This window comes from Furipterus horrens, unplaced genomic scaffold (assembly GCF_987537825.1).
Source record: "Furipterus horrens unplaced genomic scaffold, mFurHor1.1.pri manual_scaffold_2, whole genome shotgun sequence".
NCBI classification, from domain to species: Eukaryota; Metazoa; Chordata; class Mammalia; order Chiroptera; family Furipteridae; genus Furipterus; species Furipterus horrens.
The window spans coordinates 81129394-81152228 of NW_028327172.1; the positions used below are offsets into that span (position 1 = coordinate 81129394).

General features: G+C 45.7%; 1 long non-coding RNA gene across 1 annotated transcript in view; it reads right to left on the reverse strand.

The window, feature by feature from the left end:
- Positions 1–1081: 1081 nt before the first annotated feature.
- LOC150018900 (uncharacterized) overlaps positions 1082–22835 on the reverse strand; it is a 49678-nt gene continuing 27924 nt past the window's right edge. The window contains exons 2-3 of the long non-coding RNA XR_016509232.1: positions 9293–9448; positions 1082–1134 (exon numbers count right to left, since the gene is read on the reverse strand). This is a non-coding gene — a long non-coding RNA (uncharacterized LOC150018900). The remainder of the gene's footprint in view (positions 1135–9292; positions 9449–22835) is intronic.

Below are 22835 nucleotides of genomic sequence, written 5' to 3' on the forward strand. Positions count from 1 at the left end.
CCTTTTTTATAGAAACAGGAAACAAAAGAGGATGGTTAAGCCTGATGCCTTCTGATCCTTTGTCATGGCACTGGGATGTCATAGAAGACATGAAGACATGAAGAAGGAAGAGAGAACATTGTTCAGATTAATGTTCTTCACCTAGTATTAACTATGACCAAATCAGCAGAGGGTGAAGTGGATATTGATAACAATAATGATAATGATAATTGATTTTGAAAGGCTTACCTAAATAGATCCCTGTGTATGGGGTGGGTTGGGTTTATGTGTTAGGTATACATAGAAGAGTGGGTCATTAACACATACAGGTACTCTCCTGAAACCAATATTCACTTTTTTCTCTCTTAGAGTCTTATGTCTTGGAAAAGCTGAGTCCAGTGATTGTAAGGCTCTTAAAACTATTTCCTAGGCTATTTCACTTATTTACCTGTTTTTATGTAACCCAAATGTCGCCAGATACTCCAGTCTGCCCCCACCAAACGTCCCCCAAACAATTTCTGAATTTTTCAGATACTGCCTAAAGGTAATCCTAATCAAATCCAAATTGTCCTCTGTGCAGAAACTCATTTTGCCCCTACATGGCTGCCTCTGCCATAAGCATCAGTGACTCTGGAGAGACTGCTTTTCATTTAACTACCACTGTCCTCCAGAGGTCACCTCTGCTCCTGCCCACGGTGGCCTCCGGAACACTGATTCTCCGGTTTCCAACAGAACTAACGAGACCACATTTTGCCTGAGGAAAAGATCTACCTATGGTTTAGAAATAACAGAGATATAGCCAGAAGACTTATTCATAACTGCTAGTCAAAGTCACTACTCTTAGAGACCATGAGCTCCAATCTGACTGCAGCTTCCTGCACTAGGATGGCTCTTTCTCTACCTTCTGAAAAATTCTCAGAGGACTTCTGGCCAAGATGGAGGTGTAGAAAGACACGCTGCGTCTCCCTCCACAACTAAGAAGTAATACAACTACCTCAGAACTGGAAACAACCAGAAGTTCCAAAAAAATCAAACTACGTGGAAGTCCAGCAAACAAAGATATAAAGAAGAAATACTCACCCATACAGGTAGGAAAAGCAGAGCTGGGCGGAGAGGACGCAGTGTGGTGGTGGCAGCAGCGGCAGCAGAGGCAGGCTGGAGGAAAGCATAGTTACACGTTTTAAAAAGTCAGGAGGGACACCTGGGGAGCGTCCTCACTGGACCTTGCAGCTCACGGTCCCAGCACTGGGGAAAATCAAGCCTCATTGCTTCTGACTGTGCAGACCAGTGGGGGTTGGGGCGGAGGCAGAAAATGCCAGTCTCTCCGCAGAGTCTGCTTGTTTAAAGGGCCCCCACGGTCCTAGAACGTCCACAGACCCACCCACTCTGGGAACGACAGCCAGGGCAGCAGCTAGAGAGGTGCCAGTCTGGTGTGGAAGTGGGAGAGGTACCTGGAGAAGGGGCAAATGCTGAGCAAGTGGCATTGTTCCCTCTCAGACCCCTCCCCCACATACAGCACCACAACGTGGTGAAACAGGTTGCCCTACACTGATGAATCCCTAAGGCTCTGCCCCTTACAGCATAACAGGAGTGACAGCTCTACCTGGGACGCAGAGACAAACAAACACAGGAGCCTGTCAGAATGAGGAGACAGAGAAGTATGGCCCAAAAGGGGAAATAGATCAAGGTTCCAGTGGGAGAACTAAGAGACAAGGAGATAGCCAACCTAACAGACGAGATAGACAACATAACAGATGCATAATTCAAAACACAGGTGATAACGATGCTCACAGGCTTGACAGATATGCTTGAGCATGGCAAACGCATAGGAGAAGTAGTGAAGGCTATGCTAAGTGAAATGAAAAAAAATCTACACAAAACCAATGGTGAAGGGAAGGAAACCGGGCTTCAAATCAATGATTTGGAACATAAGGAAGAAAAAAAACAGTCAACCAGTGCAGAATGAGGAAGCAAGAATTGAAAACAATCAGGAAAACTTCCCAAATTTTGCGAAGGAGATGGACGTACAGGTCGAGGAAGCATCGAGGTTCCCAGGCGAGCTGGACCCAAAGGGACCACACCAGGACGCACCATGACTAAGATGCCAAAGGTGAAAGATAAAGACAGAGTCCGGGGGGCAGCAAGAGAGAGGCAGAGAGTTGCCTACTGGGGGGTGCCTATAGGATTATCAGCTGATTTCTCAGAGGACACTTTGCAGGCAGGAAGGGACTGGCAAGCAGTATTCAATGTGATGAAAGGCAACCTGCAACCAGGATTACTCTATCCAGAAAGGCTATTATTTGGAATGGAAGGGCAGATGAAGTGCTTCCCAGACAAGGTGAAGCTAAAGAAGCTCATCATCACCAAGCCATTATTATATGAAATGTCAAAGGGACTTACTTAAAAATAAGATCAAAACTGTGAACACCAAAATGACAACAAACTCACAACGATCAACAACTGAATCTAAAAAATAAAAAGAAAATCCAACTAAGCAAACCAGAATAGCAACAGAATCATAGGTATGGGGATCATTTGGAGGGTCATCAGCTGGGAGTGGGGAGGGGGAAAAATGGGGAAATGGTGCAGGGATCAAGAAGCATAATCGGTTGGTAGAAAATAGACAGGGGGATATTAATAATAATATAGGAAAGGGTGAAGCCAAAGAACTTATATGCATGACCCATGGACATGAACTAAGGGGGATGGGATTGCTGGAGGGAAGGGGGGTACTGGGCAGAGGGGAGCAAAGGGGAAAAATTTGGGACTACTGTAACAACATAATTAATAAAATATACTTAAAAATAGGAAAAAAAAATTTTCAAATGGTAGGAATCCAGTCCTCACTGTAAATGCTCTAATATCTCCACTCCCTTGACTCTGGGCCCATCTAGAGCCAAAGAGAAAGCATCCCTTTTCCCTGGGTCTAGAGTCCAGGTTTTGACTGGCCTAGAATTCACTACTTTGTAGAATGACAATAGTGGGATCCATCAGATGGAAACATCATTCCTCAAGTGTGGTATCTGGTTTCACAAGCTCCAGAAACAATAGTCTGATAGTACTTCCATGAACCTTAAACTTAATTAATTATATAAAACACCAAGTTTAAGACCTTATAGCATAAATTCATAATGCTGAATCCAGTCTCAAGGGTTGACACTAGATAAGGTTAAAACACTCTGAAGTGCAATCACTTAAGTTTAAAGCCTAGCATGATGATTCAATTGATGTGTGACTATGGAGACTCGACTTAATTTCTGTATTTTTTTCTCATCTGTAAATTAGAGGTAAAAACATTACCTATTTTATGGATTTATTGTGAGAATTAAAAAGATTACTGTATGGCTCTGACTGGTCTGGCTCAGTGGGCTGGGCATTGTTCTGCAAACCAAAAGGTCACCAGCTTGATTCTCAGTCAGGGCACATGCCTGGGTTGGGGGCCAGGTCCCTGGGTGAGGGCGTGCGAGAGGCAATTGATTGATGTTTCTCTCTCATAACAATGTTTCTCTCCCTTTCTCTCTCCCTCCCTTCCCCTCTCTCTAAAAATAAATAAAATTTAAAAAAATACTTATGAAAATTACTTATTGTATTTAGCACTATAGTCTAGTAAATGTTGTTGTATAATAAGCACTATTGATAGCTGCTATTATTATTATTGTTGTTACATTGATGGAAAGTTTAGAATCCCCTGCTCCTTCTATAGTCTGGTTGCTCTTGATTGTTCCTGTGCAAAAATTTAGACATACATTTATATAAATGTCCCAGAAATAAATACTTATTTTCAGGTATAAGACAACTTAAAGTCCATATTTTTGGGGAAAAAAGAAAAAAGTATTTTTCTAATTATACCAAAGTACAGTTTTTCAAATATGCCCATTTCCCTATCAAACTGTACATTTATACCTGAGGATATCTGCACAAGCTTATAGTTTCTCTTGCCAACCACAAAAAGTATATTTCTCACATTTTCATGAATAAGGGATCCCAGAAATTCAATATTTTAAAGAACCAAAAAAAGCTCTGCACCAAAATAAATTCCATTCTTTTCTATAAAAGACAGAAATTGCTCTGCAAACATTCACTTCAACAGAATTATCCTCATCCCAGAGCCTTAACAGTTCCTTTAGTCCTCTTCTGGAGGACTTCCCTTGCTAGGTGAGTGTATCAGTATACCAAATGGTGGTGGTCTGAGAGGCTGCATTTGGCTTCAGTGAATTTTTTTAAGACAATGCATTTGCCCATTTCATGATTTACAAGTGCACCTGCCCACACTGCACTGAGTGTTCAGCAGTTTTTGACCAAAAACAGCATGACCTCCAACCCCACCCTCCCTGTTCACCCTCTCTCACCCTGAGTGACTTTTTTTCTTTTTCTTTTCTTTTTTTTTTTTTTTTTTATCTCCCTGGATGAAAAGAATCCTCAAAGGGAAACGTTTTGCTGATGTGGAAGAGGTGAAACAAAAATGGCAGGATTACTGAAAGGCATCAAAATCAACGAGTTCATAACTGTTTTGAGCAGTGGGAAAAATGTCTCAATAGGTGTATTGCATCAAATGGAGAGTACTTTGAAGGTGACTGAAGTTTAAACTTGTAAGGATAAATACACAACTTTTATGAATAAATTACACTTTTCCAAGTCCTCTCTTCTATGCATGCTATATTCTTTCAACAGCAAAGACCTTCACAATTTTAATACCTCTATTTACAGATAAGAAAACCAATGCTCAAAGTGGTTCAAATGAGTTGCTCAAGGTCTCAAAACTAGTAAGTGATGGCTTCATTCATTATCTGATATCTTCTGATTCCAAATTCAGTAATCTTTGTCTACCCGACTCTCCTTAGAAAGGCTTGGATTTTTATTTATATTGTAACTCAGCTCTTTCTTATCTCAGTTCTGCAGATGAGAAAATTGAAGCTCATAGATGTAAAGTAAGTTGCCCAAATTCACATGTCTGGTAAGTTTTCAAATAAAGTGTATGTATTTACAAACATATATTCGCTTTCAGTGTCCGTCAGTGCATTTAACCTAGTTAGGAGGAAATTATTTGATCTTTGAACACATTTTATCTTTGCTGCCATTATATGGGTGAGGTGCATGATTTTTGACCTCATGAGTAGAGCATTCTAATCACATGACATAATAAATGAAGTTTTTCATTGATTATTACTGGTATGAAGCTGGTATCAATTTATATTGAGCCCAAATCAGTTACAGAGACTGCTTATTAGTTATGTGACCACATAATGAATCATCTAAATCAGGATGCTTTTAAGAGCAAATGTTGTGCTATTAATAAAGATACCAGGACAGCAGAACAAGAATGCGTGGTTAGCTTATAAGTAGCTCATGAAAATGACCATTGGCTTGCATTAATGACATTTATTCCTGTAAGGAAAATAAATGGTCATCCCAGGACAAAATAAAATTGAAAAGGATCTCACATTATGGAGGCAGATACCCCCTGGTAAGTTTCATTTAGAAAGCTTTGTTTACAAAAAGAGCAGGGTTCATATTTCAATCATAAGTACTTCCATTCATCATCAATCCCCTGAAAAACAGAAAGCTCTTGAAATGTGTCTTAATAATAAATATTTTCATGTAGCTTCAATCTCTTTACTGCTCCATTTATCTGGTTAGTGGAGCCATACTACTTGCTTTGTTAGACTGAATAGATTCTCTAGCCTGTCTCTAGCTATGTGCTTGCTAATTTCTCCTTGCCAGATGGCCTGCAGAGAAGAGCCCTGCTTTCAAACGGTATCTCTAAACAGAATGGTAGTGGGATGCCAAAGGAGTCCACCAAGGAAAGCATACCTGGAGGATGTTTAAAAGAAATTATAATGACTTGCCTTGAGTTTGATGCTAATCTCATAATAAACCCTATGGTGTTTCCTGTAAATAATGTAATGCAAATGACTTAAAGGGATTTGACTCTCCCTAGGACCTCTTTTCTTTGTTAATGTATTAATACTGCACACTTAGGAGTTATTAAATTGTTTTAAAGCATTAAGCTGAAAAGATTGGTCTGTCAATTAACTGAAAACTTTAACAGCAGGCAACTTTTATTCCAATGTTTATATCATTGTTTGTTTTATTCAGGTTTACCTGTAAGCAAAATAGCATATCCAATAGGACTGTTAAACCTATTCAACCTCTTTCAGTGCCTCTTTCTCCCATTTGATGCCTTCTAGGGCCCTTAGTATTAATTATTACTCCAATGTTTTGGTCTCTGTACTGCCAAGTGATAATTTCATTAATTCTAAGCAATATAAGCCAAGGTCTTCACATTTTTATTGTAGGCTCTTAAAGTTGCCCTTTCCCAACCCATGAAATGATCTGTGATAATGAAATTTCAGACACCATAACAGGCAATGCAGATAAATCTCTGGAAAACTCTGCTAGAAACTGTCATATTACACCATGGAAGTGATACCTGCTTGTTAAAAAGATTTGTATAATTTGTGAGCACTGAGGATTTATACAGATCAGAGGAGAAATCACAAAGATGGCTTTGGAGTGAGGGACAAATATGTACCCTCCCCCCCCCAAATATTCACCAAAAGCAGATAGAAGAGATGCAAGCTGGAGATAACCCACTTTACCGTGAGGCTTATTGAAGGGCAGAGGCTATGTTATACAACAGCCTTCTATTTGTCTTGTCTTTGCAACTGATCCAATAAAGAATTCATCTAACTCACTCAGGTTTTTTGTTTTTTTGTCTGTTTGGGTTTTTGTGGAAAGAAGGAAGGAAGAAAAATGGCAGAGCTGGGATCTGAACCACAGCCTGTGTTTTTCATCATTAAATTTTCCTATAAGTTGACTATTGTGGGATGATTGTTTCTGCTGTCTCCCTTTTCTTTGCCATGTCGTATACTTATGAAAGGAACCAGAATCAAACCTGGTCACTGAAAGAAGGCGTTCTACTAAAAAGAGTGTGTTTTTTACCCAATATTGAGATAGCCTAAGAAATTTCTATATTGAATATTAGCTTGAATCATAAGATCTTGAACTTTTGAGCATCACTTGTCCAGTCAGAAAAGTCTAAAACTTAGAAAGAAGTGTGGAAATGAATTTTTAATGTATAAATTTTCCAATTTCATTAAGGATAAATGTGGTCTGTTCTTTCCTATTGGCTGAATGGATGAATGAATAGATAATAGAGACTGTTATTAAAACATGTGATAGTCATTTATTCTGTACATTGATATTTGTGCTTTTACTACCTGCAGAAATGTTTTAGGATTGTCTTTTTTCACCTCTGTGAAGGTGTAGCCATAAGATTTATCTTGACCAATGAAATACAAGCTGCCACAAAGGCACCTTTAGATTTATCATGTTTTTTCCCTTTATCACAGTGTTAGAAAAAATGAGGATATGCTAACTGGTAGAGACTCTTATTAGCTCATGTTCTTGAATGAGAATGATGTGGAACAAACTATACTTTGAACAAGAAAGAAGCTTTCACCAACTGTAGCCACTTAGATCGGAAGATACTTGTTATTGCAGCATAAACTAATCTATTCCAACAGCAAGTATAGATTCAACACTGCCTTAATGAGATGACCATCTCATCGCTAAAGGAGTCAAAGAGGAAGAGAAGTTCTTTATATGATAAGATATCCCAGCAGTTTAATTCTAATTTTCTTTAAGTGCCATCTATACTATCCCCCTGTATGGCAATTTAAAGACTCATGTAAATTTGGACTGTGCCTTATGTGTTTACAATATTTACCTTATCTGAGTTTTATAGATTATATATGTTAGGTATTTTTTAAATAAACATTTTCCTTCTTTAAGAAGAATTTTAGATTTACAGAAAGCTGGCAGAAACAGAATAGTATGGCTGATTTGTTACAATTAATAAATCAAGCTTGATACATTATTATGATACTTTATTTGAATTTCCTTAGTTTTTACCTAATGCCATTTTTCTTTTTAGGATTCCATCTAGAATGTACCATTATAGTTGTGCTACGTTCTTAGGCTCATCTTGAATATCTTAGTTTCTCAGACTTTCTATGTTTTTGATGATCTTGGCTTCCGGAATCGTTTCGTTTCGGCAGCCGTCCGTCTCGAGAGACAATGGTGTAGCTTCTTAAGAGTCTATCTGCACCGCCGAGAATGGCTGTGCAGTCCGACTTGGGAGTGACACGGTATCTGTCTCCTCCCGTGTTGAATCGACATCTTGCGATGACGCTGGAGTGTCCTCTCCAGTGAAGCTGAAGCTACAGAGCCTGGGCAGGGTGATATGGAGGGTCTGCTGTTGCCCATGCAGCAGACACCCCCCTCTCTTCGCAGCTGAAGGGTCCAAGGGAAAGACGGAGTCAATACAGCTTGGCTTCAGGTGCGCCGCAGGAGTTGCCGGTGTTGACTATAACGTCAAACCGCCTTAGGGACTCCGGCTCCAGATTTTCTGTCGGGGTTTACTCCCTTAGCCTTTCCCCTGAAGAGGTATGCCGCAAGGCAGCGGAGGATTTTTGGAATCAGAGTTTTCCTTCTCTGATCTTCCGGAATCACTGGTTAGATATTTTGTAGAATGCCCCTCAACTGGAATTTTCCTAATGACTTGATGTTTCTTCCTGTGATTAAACTGGGGTTATATATTTGGGGGAAGAAGAACCCAGAAGTAAACTAATATTTTCATCACAAAATATCCCCTGATAGTGATATTTGTCAGATTTCTCACTACAACCTTACTTTGCCTTCCTCCACTTCCATATAGCACTTTCTTGAAAAATATCATTATGCACAGCCCATAATTAAAAGGTTATATTTTGCCTCCTTAAGGGCAGAGTATCTACATAAATTATTTGAATTTTTTTTGCATGGCAAATTTGTCTATTCTTTCCTAATTATTTATTTATTAAATAATTTATTCATACCAGTATAATACCGCAGGGCAATGCCAGAGTAATAATCCAATATTACTCTATATGTTCTGTTGGTAAAATCATTTCAGCTTGGCCATTGGGAGTTTTTTAGTTGGCTGCTATGTCCTTTTATGTATATTCATCATTGTGTGTGTGTATGCGTGTGTGTGTTTTAGCACTTTCTGGCATCTGCAAGATGATATAGGTTCATCCTACACATTTCTTGCGGTAGTCCTATAACCATTTTTTTTTCCTCCAAGTGTCCCTGGTTCCTTTTATTGGAAAACAGCATTAGGAATTAAGATCTGAGTGCTAGGTGTGGTTATAGTGACTGGGCATCATTGATTCTAGGTCATCTCAGTGGAACCTGATTCCCAACCTAAGGGTATTTTTAGTCTCACGTTACAGATATGAACATGTAAGATCAGAGAAATGTTATTACGTACCTAAGATCTATAACTTATAGACACCAGCATCCAAACCCAAATGCAGTCAAACTTCTGATTCCAAATCCAGTGTTCTGAAGCTGTTTATCCTGCATCCGGTTGTGTAGGATTTGTTGAATATTATGTGTGGATTGGGAAATGCCTTTGCTATCACCTCTGAAAATAAAAGGGAAAAAATGTTAATCTTTTAAGGATATATAAAAGTCCATGTAAATATATATAATGAGAGTATTCAATCATACAAAAGTATATCTGTGGTCTGTTACATTCCAGGTACTCTTTTAGACTACTAGGGTGCATTTGAACAAACCAAACAAACAACTCATGCCCTCATGGTGAGTTACACAGCTCGCCCTAAGTTGATAGGTGCTAAAGAGCAAACAAACCAGGATGGGTTTAGTAAAAATTTTATTAGGCTACTTTCTATCTAGCATTTTTAACTAGCTAAAAAAGCATACTACGTGGTTAGTGATTATAAGTTTTCTTTTAGTTGCCAGTTCATAGTAATATTCATGAGATTGTACCATTGCTTAATTTCTACACATTGGAATTTTTTTATAGTATATTGTTTTTGAGGGCCAACCAACACACACTATTTAGACTCGTCTATCTGTATTATAAACAAACATTTTAGTTTTATTTTCCCTAGAAGACGGTCAAAGCTGTTTTGTTGCAGTCTATCTGGGTTAGAGTTAAATTTTCCTGTGATTACAATGTTCTTCACATTCTAGTGGCACCTTTGTATAAATTTCAGAGCATCTTTAAATCATTTTATATGCAGCCATCTGTCGGTCATGACTTGAAAGTAGTTCTGGCAAGAGGCAGGAAGACTAGCCATTTGAGATCCCTGCAAGCTATGGGTTAATATTTTTTAAATGTTCTAGTAGAATATTTTAAATAGGTAATAAATCTCTTTTCTTAAAGTTTATCAAGGACAGTCTAGAGATTTTAAGCATCAGCTCTGATTAAATGATATTTGAAGATGAAGGAATATTTTATTAATGTCTAATTTTTTTATTTTCATTTCATTACCCTCTCTTCCTTACTGCCATGTGCTGCTTCCTTCACTCTACCTTCATTCACATAGTGTTGGTGATCGATGTCTTCCCATGCTTCGGTAGTTACTTAGAGAAAGGATCCTCATCTCTATTGCCTTTTGTGCTCATTACTTTGGCTTTGATATTGTTTCAGAGCGGCTTCTATTAAGAAAACCAGGAATTTTAAATTTTATTTAAAGAACATAATAAATAATGGACTGCAGAAAAAAACAGCTTCGAGACTTCCGGCTAAGATGGAGACCTAGACAGACATGCTGCGTCTTCTTCCACAACTAAGCAGGAATACAACTACCTCAAAACTAGAGACAATGAGAGGTTCCAGAAAATTGAGCTGCATGGAAGTCCAACAAAAAAAGATATAGAGAAGAAATACTCATCCAGACAGGTAGCAGGAGCAGAGCTGGGGTGGAGAGGACACAGTGTGGTGGCAGAGGCAGTGACAGTGCTGGCAGTGGCAGGCTGGCAGAAGGCACAGTCACATTTTAAAGGGAGGGATGCCTGGAGAGCATTCCTGGCTCCTGGCCAGGCCACATGGCTCACGGTCCGGGCATCAGGGAAGATCAAGCCTCATTGCTTCTGGCTGTGCAGGCCGGTGGGGCTTGGAGCAGGGGGTAACTGCCAGTCTCTCAGCAGAGTCCGCTTGCTTGGAGGGCCCCCACGGTCCTGGGGTGTCCACGGACCCACCCACTCCGGGAACAACGACTGGGGCAATGGCTGGAGAGGCGCCGGTCCCATGTGAAAGTAGAAGAGGTGCCTGGGGCCCAGGGGCAAGTGCTGAGAGGGTGGCATTGTTCCTTCTCGGACCCCTCCCCTACGTGCAGCGCTGCAACGTGGTGAAGCAGGTTGTCCTACACTGGCGAATGCCTAGGGCTCTACCCCTTGCAATGGTGGCGGGTGCGACAGCTCTGCCTGAGACACCAAAGCAAACAAACACAGGAGCCTGTCGGGTTGAGGAGACAGAGGAGTATGCCCCGGTGGAGGAGCAGATCAGGGTTCCAGTGGGAGAACTAAGCGGTGAAGAGATAGTCACCCTAACAGATGCAGAGTTCAGAGCACTGGTGATAAAGATGCTCACAGACTTGACAGATATCCTTAAGTGTGGCGGGCACATGGGGGAAGAAGTGGGGGCTATGCTGGGTGAGGCAAAGGAAGGTCTACACGGGGCCAGTGGTGGGGGGAGGGGAACTGGGGTCCAGGTCGATGATTTGGAACATGGTGAAGGGAGAAACGGTGAACAAGTGCAGAGTGGGGAAACAAGAGTTGAGGGGGATGAGGCGAGGCTTGGGGACCTCTGGGACAGCTTTGAGTGTGCAGACATCCGAGCCAAGGAGGTGCCGGGGGGGTGGGGGGGAGCGAGAGGTTGAGGGCTTATGTGAGAAGATGGTGAAGGAGGGCTCCCCAGATTCAGAGGAGGTGGACATGGAGGTTCGGGAAGCACAGAGAGTCCCGGGCAGGCTGGACCTGGTGGGGAACACACCAAGACACATCATGGTTGGAATGCAAAATGTTGAAGATGGGGAGAGAATCTTGGGAGCAGTGAAAGAGAGGCAGGGAGTTGCCAATGAAGGGGTGGCTATGGGACTATCGGCTGATTTCTCAAAAGAAACTGCAGGCAAGAAGGGACTGGCAAGAAGTATTCGGGGTGATGAAGGGCAAAGGCTTGCACCAGGATTGCTCTGTCCAGTGGGGCTATCATTTGGAGTGGAGGGGCAGATGGAGTGCTTCACAGACAGGGTGGAGCTTGAGGAACTCACCATCACCAGACTATTATTGTATGAAATGTCAAGGGGACTTAGAAAAAGTAGATCAAGATTATGAATGTTAGAATGGCAGTGGGCTCATGGCTATCAACAACTGAATCTAAAAAATAAAAACAATCCAACTAGGCAGACCAGGGTGGGAACGGAATAATAGGTATGGGGGTCATTTGGGGGGGTTATCAGCTGGGAGGGGGACGGGGGAGAGATGGGGAGGTGGTGCGGGGATTGAGAGGTGTGATTGGTTGATGCAGGTGGATGGGTGGATGTTGGGAGTGGTGTAGGAAGAGGGGCTTGTGGGCATGGCCCATGGACATGAAGTGATGGGGGTGGAATTGCTGAGGGGAGGGCAGTGTGCTGGGCAGAGAGGAGCAGGGGGGAAAATTGGGACTACTGTAATGGCATAATCAATAAAATACACTTAAAAAATAAAAATAAAAAAATTGTTTTTGTGGTGGTGATGTGGCCAGGATGGCAGATGGGGACACAGCTCCTCAGTGGTTCAGGGCCTGATCCAGAGCCCAGGGAAGAGTTTGAGATCCTGCACTGGAGCCAGTTGCCAGGTCAGGGGACCTGTAGAGTGCAGTGAGGTGGCCGAGGGCTGGTCTGTACCCATTCTGACCCTGGCACACAGTCACAGGCAACCATTCTGCAAGCTGCAGGAATGCGCAGGAGAAATGAAAACATTATTACCTTTCATAAAAGCCATGAACAAAATTAATCAGCATCATGGACAATAAAAAATGCAAGTACTTAACAAAGCCAGACACACAGATTTGCAAATACAATGAGCAGCCATGCCAAACTAGATACTGACAGAATGAACCGAGTTTCTCTTCTTGTGGACAAGGGGTGCAGAGCAGACCAGTGGCGTGTATGCAACAACTGAGCAATGGAACCAAGATTAGGGTCCCAGAGAGGGTCTGTGCTGGATAGTTTGACGGAGGCCAGTGCTGCGAGGGCCAGGACTGCATGACCATGTGGGAGGCGGGAGCGTGGTCAGAGTGCTCGGGCAAGTGTGGCGAAGGCGTCTGTTACTGGACCTTGAGACGTACTTAAGGCAGAGGTGCCTCCAACACCCTAGGCTTGGTTGGAAACTACTCTGTCCAGTGGAGGTTTCACAATCACGGCGGAACAAACTTGTCCAGGACACTGTATTTTGTCTGGGGGAAAAGAAGGCGGCTGTTCCCTCTAAGTGGAGAACAGCAATCAGACCTCTGTCCCCCATTCCTTTTATTCAGGACGATACACATGGGAGATACAAGGTCAAAATTCATAAATCATCAGTAGCTTTTAGGCGTTTGGATTACAGTTGACAATAACAGATTACATGTACCAGTACAGAGGGCACAGTGACCAGTCTGTGTCAGGGTCTATCAAACACCTGGACGCCACAAGGTGCAAGGTTTCATACATTTCTTGCTAGAGATTGTTTGTGTTATAGTAACAGATAAGAAAAGCGGAGCAAGCTCTAAAGCATAATAAGCATTATTTTAAATCCAATTCCCATGGAAACCATCGGAGTGGCTTTCAGTTATGTCTCCTGAGCACCCTTATGTTGAGAGTTAAAGACAAGAACAGCAGGAGTGCCGGCGGCAGGTCATGCTCAGGCTGGGGCTAAAATTCCCTAAACCACAAGGAGCGGTTTCCTACAGTATTAACCCTAGAAAGAAATGTGTCCTCTCCACAGACCCAGGGAGGCCGAGGACTGTGAGGATCACTCGAAATGCTACCGGTGGTCAGTTGATGACTGATCTAAGCCCGCCATAGGACCTTCAGATTTTTTTAAAAAAATTTTCCCAACACCCACAGATATACTGGGGTCAAAGCCCCTATTGTGAGCTTAGCTGACTCCACCCCTTTACCCTGTCACCAAGGAAACTTAGCTAGAGAGATATCTACATTCCACTAGTGAATGTGATAGGAGAGAGGAGAGCTATAAGGTGCAAGAGTAGAAAGATTGAGGAGAACTGTATAAGCTTTTGGAAAAAGTGACAGGACTGGAAGCATCTTCCAGTGCTGAGCTGGTGTGGGGGCCCACCTCAGAGAGTGGTGAAGATCTGGTACTGTTGTGGGGTAAGTGAGAGAACCAAACGGTCAGAGACAATCAAATTAGAATTTAAAGAGCCTTTATTAGCTGGCCAGCGACTGCCCACCTGTCCACAAGCCGGACTTAGGTGGACAGCCCCGACCTTAGGGATTGGGGGGTTTATAAAGCATTTCAGGTGCATTCATGTTCCTGCAGGTGCATAAACCTGGACAGAAATACAGCTTGTGTAAGCAAAAAAAAAATTTTCCCACTATTCCCCAGGTCATTGCTCAAAGGAATCGGTTACTGCTATTCCCTAAGTCACTGCTCAAAGGAGGAACAGTTAGGTCAAGTTCCTTGTTCTGCTTGGTTTAAGCATACAACCGCGGGGGTCTGGTTCCCAGGACCCAAGTTCAGCTGATTATCCTACTGGCTAGACATCTAAGAAATACCCTTTAACATTCCCCACTGGTTGTATTGGACAATTCAAACCCTTGAATCCTGAGCTTCGAGGGGGATATAATGACTTCTAAAAACTAATAGCTTGACAGCTAGGATAGCCGCCTAATATAATTAGCGAGGCAGTTAATTATACAGGGACCAATAGCTAGGGCTAGAAGTAAAAGAAGGAGAGGACCTGCGAGCGCACTTAGAAGTGTAGTGACCCAAGGGGACATGGAGAAAAACCGTTCATACCAATTTTCTCCTTGTTTTCTGTCCTCCTCCCTGTCTTGTAACCGCTTCCGAAGCTGACTGAGACTGTCTCTTATTACTCCGGAATGGTTAGTATAAAAACAACAGGTTTCCCCTAGGGCTAAGCAAAGGCCTCCTTGTTTAAGGAACAATAAATCTAGGCCTCGCCTATTCTGTAGGACTACTTCAGCAAGTGAGCTTAAGGAATCCTCTAGTTTACTTACACTATTTTCAACAGTGGCTATTTGGGCGCTAAGGTCTTTGAAGTTTTTACTTCCTGTTATGAGGGCTGATGTCCCTACGGCAGCCGACCCGGCTATCCCTAAGCCTAGGAGTACTGGGACTAGGACAGGAGCCCTTCAAGTCCTAAATGTTCCCTTCCCTGGCTTCCAGAATAGTAATAGACCTGTGGCAAGAGATGTGCCAAAATACAAAGTTCAGGGGAGCTAGAGGAGGTCTCAAGCAGGAAATGTAAAGAAGAAACACACACGGCGTTAAAACCACTCAAACCAGGTGCCTGGGGGAGCCACTAGTACTGCCTCTGTCAGGTCGCTAGGGGGCAGTATAGTTCTCTGAGCACAGGAATCCCGATAAGGGGAAGCAGATAACTTAATAGTCTGAGGATAGAAAACAGGCCCCCTGACCTGCAAAAGATCCTAAAGAAAGTCTGGGGGACCGACCCCACAAGCAGTGGCCGGGCTGCTGGCTTAATTGAGGAAGAGTAAGGTTTTTGATGTCTTCTTCTCCTGTCCCTAAACTGCGGTTCTCTCCTAACCCGACATAGTAAGGGGGTTCAGGGTTTAAACATAGCCAGCAGTCTTTTGTCATATTAGGGTGGGATTGGTTTAGGAACTGGAAAACAGTGTGTAGTGTTCTGTAAATTTGCTTTTGTCCTCCTTCATTGGACGGGGTAGGAGGGGTCATGGTTTCCTTGGTGGGGGTACAATCCCTACCTTCCCTACCCTCCATCCTAACATTAGGAATTGGTGGAGGCGAGGGCACTTTCGGCCATGGGGGAAGACCTAGTTCAGCTATGGGACCCACAGGGAGACTTAGTTGGGGGAGATGGCCCTTCTGAATAGCGACTAACACGGCCAGATACATAGAACCGCAGGCCCCAGGCTTTTCCCCCTTCCCAGTCATCTTGCCTGGAGGTGTGGGGCCATAGCTTGAAAGGGTTGCAAGCCCCCACAGAGCACTCCCTCAGACTACAGGGACGATCAAAAGCAAGGGAGGGTCCGCCTTTTTCCAGGGTGATAAGGTTACACAGTCCCACTTAGGGCAGAAAAATTCCCCTTGGTTCTGGCACTGGGGGGACTCTGATAAGGGGCACATATAGACCTGGACTGATTGTAGTTTCCTTTCCCCCTGTAGGGTCCCGCACCCTGGCCCAGTTACCCTGTTAAGGACTCCAGTGCCGAGGTGGGCACCCATAGGACTTGGGGGTCTTTCGGCCCATCCTTGCCCCCAACTACCGGGGTAGAACTTGCTCCCAAGGAGAGTGCAGAGGTCAAAGGAAAACACTGGGGTTCCCAGGGTACTGATTTGGCTTACTAGTGCCCCATCAGTGGTCCTAGACACTTGCCAGGTATAGTTAGTTGGTTAAACAGTAAGGGTTTCCTATGGCAGAGTCAAGGGAGAGGAGGAGGAGGATTAAGGGCATTAAGGGGAGCGCCGCCGCAGCCGCACCCAAAGGGGGTGGTCAGAGCGCTCTACAGTCCATTCTTCTGAAATTTCGCTGGCGTCACTGGCCGGCTTGACCTGCAAACGATGAATCCAATACTTCTTTCCTGCTACTTTTACTGCCATTGGGGTGCTCAGTACCACCTGGTATGGTCCAGTCCACCGTGGCTCTAACGTTCCAGGGTCCCATCACTTGACCCACATGAGATCCCCTTGCTCAGCCGGTGGTCCTTCTGGATTCCCTGCGATTGGAATGGGGCGATTCACCCGAAGGAGGGAGTGCAGGTCTTGAGTACTTTCTGAAAAAGCCTGTAGGGACTTAAGAAGCTCCTGATTAGTAACAGAAGCAGAAATGTCTAGTCCTAATTTAGGCAAGAGTGGCGGTGGATGACCAAACATAATTTCATAGGGCATGAACTGCTGGAAATAAGGAGTATGGCGAGCCCTTAAGAGGGCAAAGGGAAGGAGTCCTAGCCAGTCTCCGCCAGTTTCTAATTTCAACTTGGTTAATGTTTCCTTAAGGGTCCTATTCATTCTTTCTACCTGTCCTGAACTCTGGGGCCTGTAAATACAATGTAACTTCCATTCAATACTTAGTGCTTTGCTGAGTTGTTGGGTGATTTGGTTTATGAAAGCCGGGCCATTATCGGACCCCATGGCTAGAGGGAGGCCGAATGGAAGAATTATTTCCTGTATTAACTTTTTAGTCACTACTAAAGCTGACTCTGACCGAGTGGGGTAGGCCTCTACCCAGCCCGAGAGGGTATCTACTAGGACTAGGAGGTACTTGTACCCTCCCTGTGCTGGCGGCATTTCAGTGAAGTCGATCTCCCATTTCTCTCCGGGAGCATCCCCACGCAGACGGTGGCAAGGGGGTTGGGTCCTTGGGGGCTGGATTGACTGCAGCGCACTGGGGACACCGCCGGCTCGCCTCCTTTGTTTCCTGAAACAACCTGGGAATGAAGTAAGCTGATTGGAGGAGTTCAGCAAGCTTCGTCCCCCCCAGGTGAGTGCTTTGGTGAATTTGCCGGATTAGTTCTCACCCAAGGGCCTCTGGGACTAGAATGCAAGTGTCTGGGAGGCGTTTCCAACCACCTTGAGTGTCTTGGGCCTGCATTCTGACAGCAACTTCCTGATCCCTGGCTGAATATACCAGGGGCCTGGCAAGCACCCGCGGTGGAACCAGGGACAGGACCTTTAGGGGCCCCACTGGTTGTAGGGCCACCTTTCTGGCCTCCCGGTCTGCGAAGGCATTTCCTTGGGCTTCCAATGTCTGCGCTGCCTGGTGCCCCCTACAGTGAATTACAGCAACCTGCTTTGGCAGCCAATAGCTGCAAGGAGATCAAGGATTTCTTGGGCGTTCCTTATACGTTTTCCCTCTGAAGTTAGGAGCCCTCTTTCCTGATATACGCTCCCATGGACGTGTACTGTAACAAAGGCATACCAGCAGTCTGTGTAGATATTTACCCGCTTTCCCTTTGCCCAGCGAAGCGCTTGTGTTAACACAATGAGTTCAGCTCTCTGGGCAGATAAGCCAGGCCCCAGCACTTGGGCCCAGATGACGGTGTCGCTTGTTACAACAGCTGCCCCAGTGTACCGGACTCCTTCTTGGACGAAGCTGCTGCCGTCAGTGTACAGGACCACATCAGGATTAGTCAGAGGGAGGTCTGTGAGATCCTCTTGGTAGTTGGTGAGGTCAGTGAGTACATCAACACAGTCATGGAGAGGTTGGTGTGGGTCGTCATCTGGGAGGAGGGTAGCAGGGTTTAGGGCTGTTGACTGTAGGAACTTGACATGGTCTGGATCAAGGAGCAGAACTTGATATTGTACAATGCATGCATTGGAGAGCCATTTATCAGGCGGACTTCTCAATAAAGTCTCTACAGCATGTGATGTCATGACCTGTAGCTCCTGTCCAAACGTTAGCTTCGTAGCCTCTTTTACTAGCTGTGCTGTGGCAGCTATAGCTCGTAGACAATTAGGCCACCCAGTGGCTATTGGGTCTAGCCACTTAGAAAGGTAAGCTACAGGTCGCTTCCAAGGTCCTAGACACTGCGTGAGAACCCCCTTTGCTATACCCTTATTTTCTGCCACATATAACTGGAAGGGCCTGTCAAGCCTTGGTAGCGCCAGGGCAGGCGTGGTGATGAGTGCTTCCTTTAGCGCCTGAAATGCCCCTTCCTCTGCCTCAGTCCATACTAAGGCCTCTTTCGTTCCCCCTGTGCAGGCATAAAGAGGATTAGCTAGTTCTGCAAATCCTAAAATCCATAGGCGGCAATAGCCGATGGCCCCAAGAAACTCATGAACTTGGCGCTTGGTGGTGGGGGCCGGGATTTGTAAAATGGCCTGGATTCTTCTAGAGGACAGGGTCCGGTTACCTTCCTTTAATGTATACCCTAGGTAAGTGACTTCCTTCTGGCATAACTGGGCCTTCTTGGCTGACACCCTGTACCCTAGATGGGCTAGTAATTTTAGTAATGCTTCCGTTGCTTCCAGGCAACTGGCTAGGTCCTCAGCCACCAATAAGATGTCACCTACATATTGAAGGACTGTAATGTGTGGATTGTCCTCTCGGAAGGGGGCAAGATCCCTGCCTAGCGCTTCATGGAGAGTTTTTAAAACCCTGCGGCAAACGAGTCCATGTTAATTGACCTGATTCCCTGGTGTCGGGTTCAGTCCATTCAAATGCAAAGAGGGGCTGACTGACTGGAGCCAGGGGTATGGAGAAAAAGGCATCTTTTAAGTCTAAAACCGATTATACCGTCCGATCAGGAGGCAAAAGGCTGAGAAGAGTATAAGGGTTGGGCACCATAGGATGGACAGTTTCAACCCGTTTATTGACTTCCCTCAAATCTTGTACCGGGCGGTAGTCCTCAGTGCCTGGTTTCTGAACTGGGAGGAGCTGGGTGTTCCATGCCGACTTGCAAGCCTTTAGGATACGGACTTCCCGCAGGCGCCGAATATGAACCGCAACTCCCTGCCGGACCTTTATTGGCATAGGATATTGCCTCTGCCTGCACAGCACCGCATTCCCTAAAAGAGTTACAACAACTGCTGGGACATGAACTGCCAGGCCGGGGGGATTGTTCTCAGCCCAAACTGTTGGTATGTCAGGCTGCCACTCAGCCAGGAGGTCTGAGGGCTGGGAGTGTGCCTGGTCTGCTAAGAGGAGGTATTCTTCCCCAAGCGGGCAAGTGACCATAACTGAGGCAGGGGCAAGCCCCAGGGTCACTTCTGGCTCCTCCTGATGGAATGAAATTGAGGCCCTCAGTTTGTGGAGAAGGTCTCGACCCAGGAGGGGAAATGGGCAGTCAGGCATAACAAGAAAGGAATGGGTGACTGTGTGGCCGCCAAGGTCCGTTATTCTAGCCTGGGTCCATGGATATGATTTAGTCTTGCCTGTGGCCCCCTGAATGGGCGTCTTTTCCTGGGGTACGGGACTGTGCGCTTCTTGAAGTACTGAAAAAGTTGCACCAGTGTCCACAAGAAAGTCTATATATCGGCCCCCCACTTGCATTCGTACCCTGGGCTCCTGGAGGCCAATAAATGCGGAGCCCCGGCTTCGTCAGTCCTGAGTCCCTTGAGCTAGGACTGCAGTGCAGGGGGCTAAAGTCTTCCATTTGGGGCACTCATTCTTCCAAAGACACACTGGTTCCGTCCCAAGGGGGGTCTGCCTTGACCTTTGGCACGGGGGCCCTTCTTGGGTCTGCCACTTTTCTTCATAGGCTCTCCGGCCATAGTTAGGAGGACTTGGGCCATCCTTTTATTCAATTCCCTAGGATCCTCTCGGTTGTTGAAGACACGCTGGGCGATTTCTACCAACTCAGCCAGGGGCTTTCCCTCAAACCCCTCCAATTTCTGTATTTTCTTTCGAATATCAGGGGCCAACTGGGAAGCAAAAGCAATATTCAGGGCCCACCTATTCTCAGGTGCCTCAGGATCAATGGGAGTATAAAGGCGATATGCCTCCTGAAGGCGCTCAAGAAAGGCAGCTGGTGACTCATCAGGACCCTGGCTTACCTCAGTGACTTTTGAGAGATTGGTAGGCTTTTGGGCTGCTGCACAAAGTGCACAAAGGAGAATCTGGCGGTACCGGCCTAGGGCCTCCCTACCTTGGTCGCTGTTCAGATCCCAGGTCGGCCGGGCTAGAGGGAAGACGAGCTCTAGTCTCACTGGGTTGGCAGATGGTTGACCATCCGGCCCCAGGATAAGCTTCCATCCTTCTCCCCTCACTCTCTCTCTTCAGAAGTAAAGAGAGTCTGCAGCAACTGCTGGCAATCATCCCAGGTCAGCTGGTGGGTAAAGAAGACAGACTCTAAAAGAGAAATCAGGCCAGTGGGGTTCTGGGAAAAGGAGGGATTCTGATTCTTCCAATTATATAAATTGCTGGTGGAAAAAGGGACATACACCATGAAGGGGCGCCCAGTTTCCTCGGCAGGGGCCGAAGCCTCCCGCAAAGGCAAAAGAGGGGCTGGCCCATCCCCTGAATCAGGAGGGGAATGGTAGTCCCGACCCTATCTCTGCCTGTCCCAGACAAATCTGGGGTGGCACGGGAATATGGTGTGAGTCTCACAGGAGGGGGACTTTCCTGTGAGTCCGGGAGAACCGGAGGGGGGCCCGAAATGGGGCCATCCTTCGGTTTGGAGGCTACTAAGACAGCAGCCTTCTTCTGACAGCTTTTTAACCACTTAGGTCAGTCTTCTAAAATATCAATCCAGATTTGAATGTATGGAATTTGGTCGGAGTGCCTGGGCCTCCCAGTACAAACCCGGCGGACCCCGTAGGCCGTTCAAAGATCAAAAGACCCATCAGAGGGCCAAAAGACCCCTGGAAAGGTTGGCCATTCCTATTCACAAAAAGTCCACAATTGTTCGGGGCTGACAGGCGTCCCATAAAAGGAGGCCCGCCTCCAGAAATCCTGGAAATTCTTAAGAAAACACTGAAGGGACAAACACGATAAACACGACAATGACGACTGCCCCATGTCACTTAGGAAAAGACATACAACAAGACAGACACTAAACAAGACACAGAACCACAGAACACAAAACATATGGGCCGAACCCACCGTCGTGTAGTTCGCCCGAGCCCTGGAAGTAATGCTGCGTCCAGCCTCCCCGTGGGCTCCCCTGGTGCACCTGCCCTGGGCCTGTCCACACACACCTTTCCCTCAGTGTATATGACCCTACCTGAGTCCTTACCAGTAAAAATCCGAATGGCTCTATGTAGTTAATCAGGATAGGGAGGGCACCCGCCCGCCAGTGTCCTACTCGGGGCTGAGGAACGTCTCTCAGAGATCTCCCCCTGAGATGGGTCTGGCCCAGCGGGCTCGTCTCACAACCCGTGCCCAGTCAAGGCTGGGTATCTCGCTGGGGGCTCCAAATGTTATGGAGTAAGTGCGAGAACCAAACGGTCAGAGACAATCAAATTAGAATTTAAAGAGCCTTTATTAGCTGGCCAGTGACTGCCCACCTGTCCACAAGCCGGACTTAGGTGGAGAGCCCCAACCTTAGGGATTAGGGGGTTTATAAAGTATTTCAGGTGCATTCATGTTCCTGCAGGTGCATAAACCTGGACAGAAATACAGCTTGTGTAAGCAAAAAAAAATTTTCCCACTATTCCTCAGGTCATTGCTCAAAGGAATCGGTTACTGCTATTCCCTAAGTCACTGCTCAAAGGAATAGGTCGCTGCTCAAAGGAGGAATAGTTAGGTCAAGTTCCTTGTTCTGCTTGGTTTAAGCATACAACCGCGGGGGTCTGGTTCCCGGGACCCAAGTTCAGCTGATTATCCTACTGGCTGGACATCTAAGAAATACCCTTTAACATTCCCCACTAAGAAATACCCTTTAACAGTACTACATCCCAACAGGTCCAGAACGCCAAACCACTGGGACCATGGAGCCACCGAGGCCCGGAACACTGGCCGTGACTGGTACCACGATGCCAGTGAGGCCCAAAACGCTTGCTGCGACTGGGACCACAATGACTCTGAGACCCAGAGTGCCCCATGTCACCGAGACCACGGAGCCACTGAGGCCTGGAGTGCTGACTGCGATCGGTACCACGATGCCTTTGAGGCACAGAGCGCTGGCTGCCATTGGGACCATCAGGCCACTGAGGTCCAGACCGCCCACTGCCACCGGGACCATGATTCCCCTGAGGCCCGGACCACCCACCGCCACCACCAGGACGACGGAGCCAATGAGGCCCGGAGCGCTGGCCACGAACAAGACCATGAGGCCTGGAGTGCCCGCCGCCACCGGGGCAACGGAGCCAATGAGGCCCAGAGCGCTGGCCGTGAACAAGACCATGAAGCCTGCAGT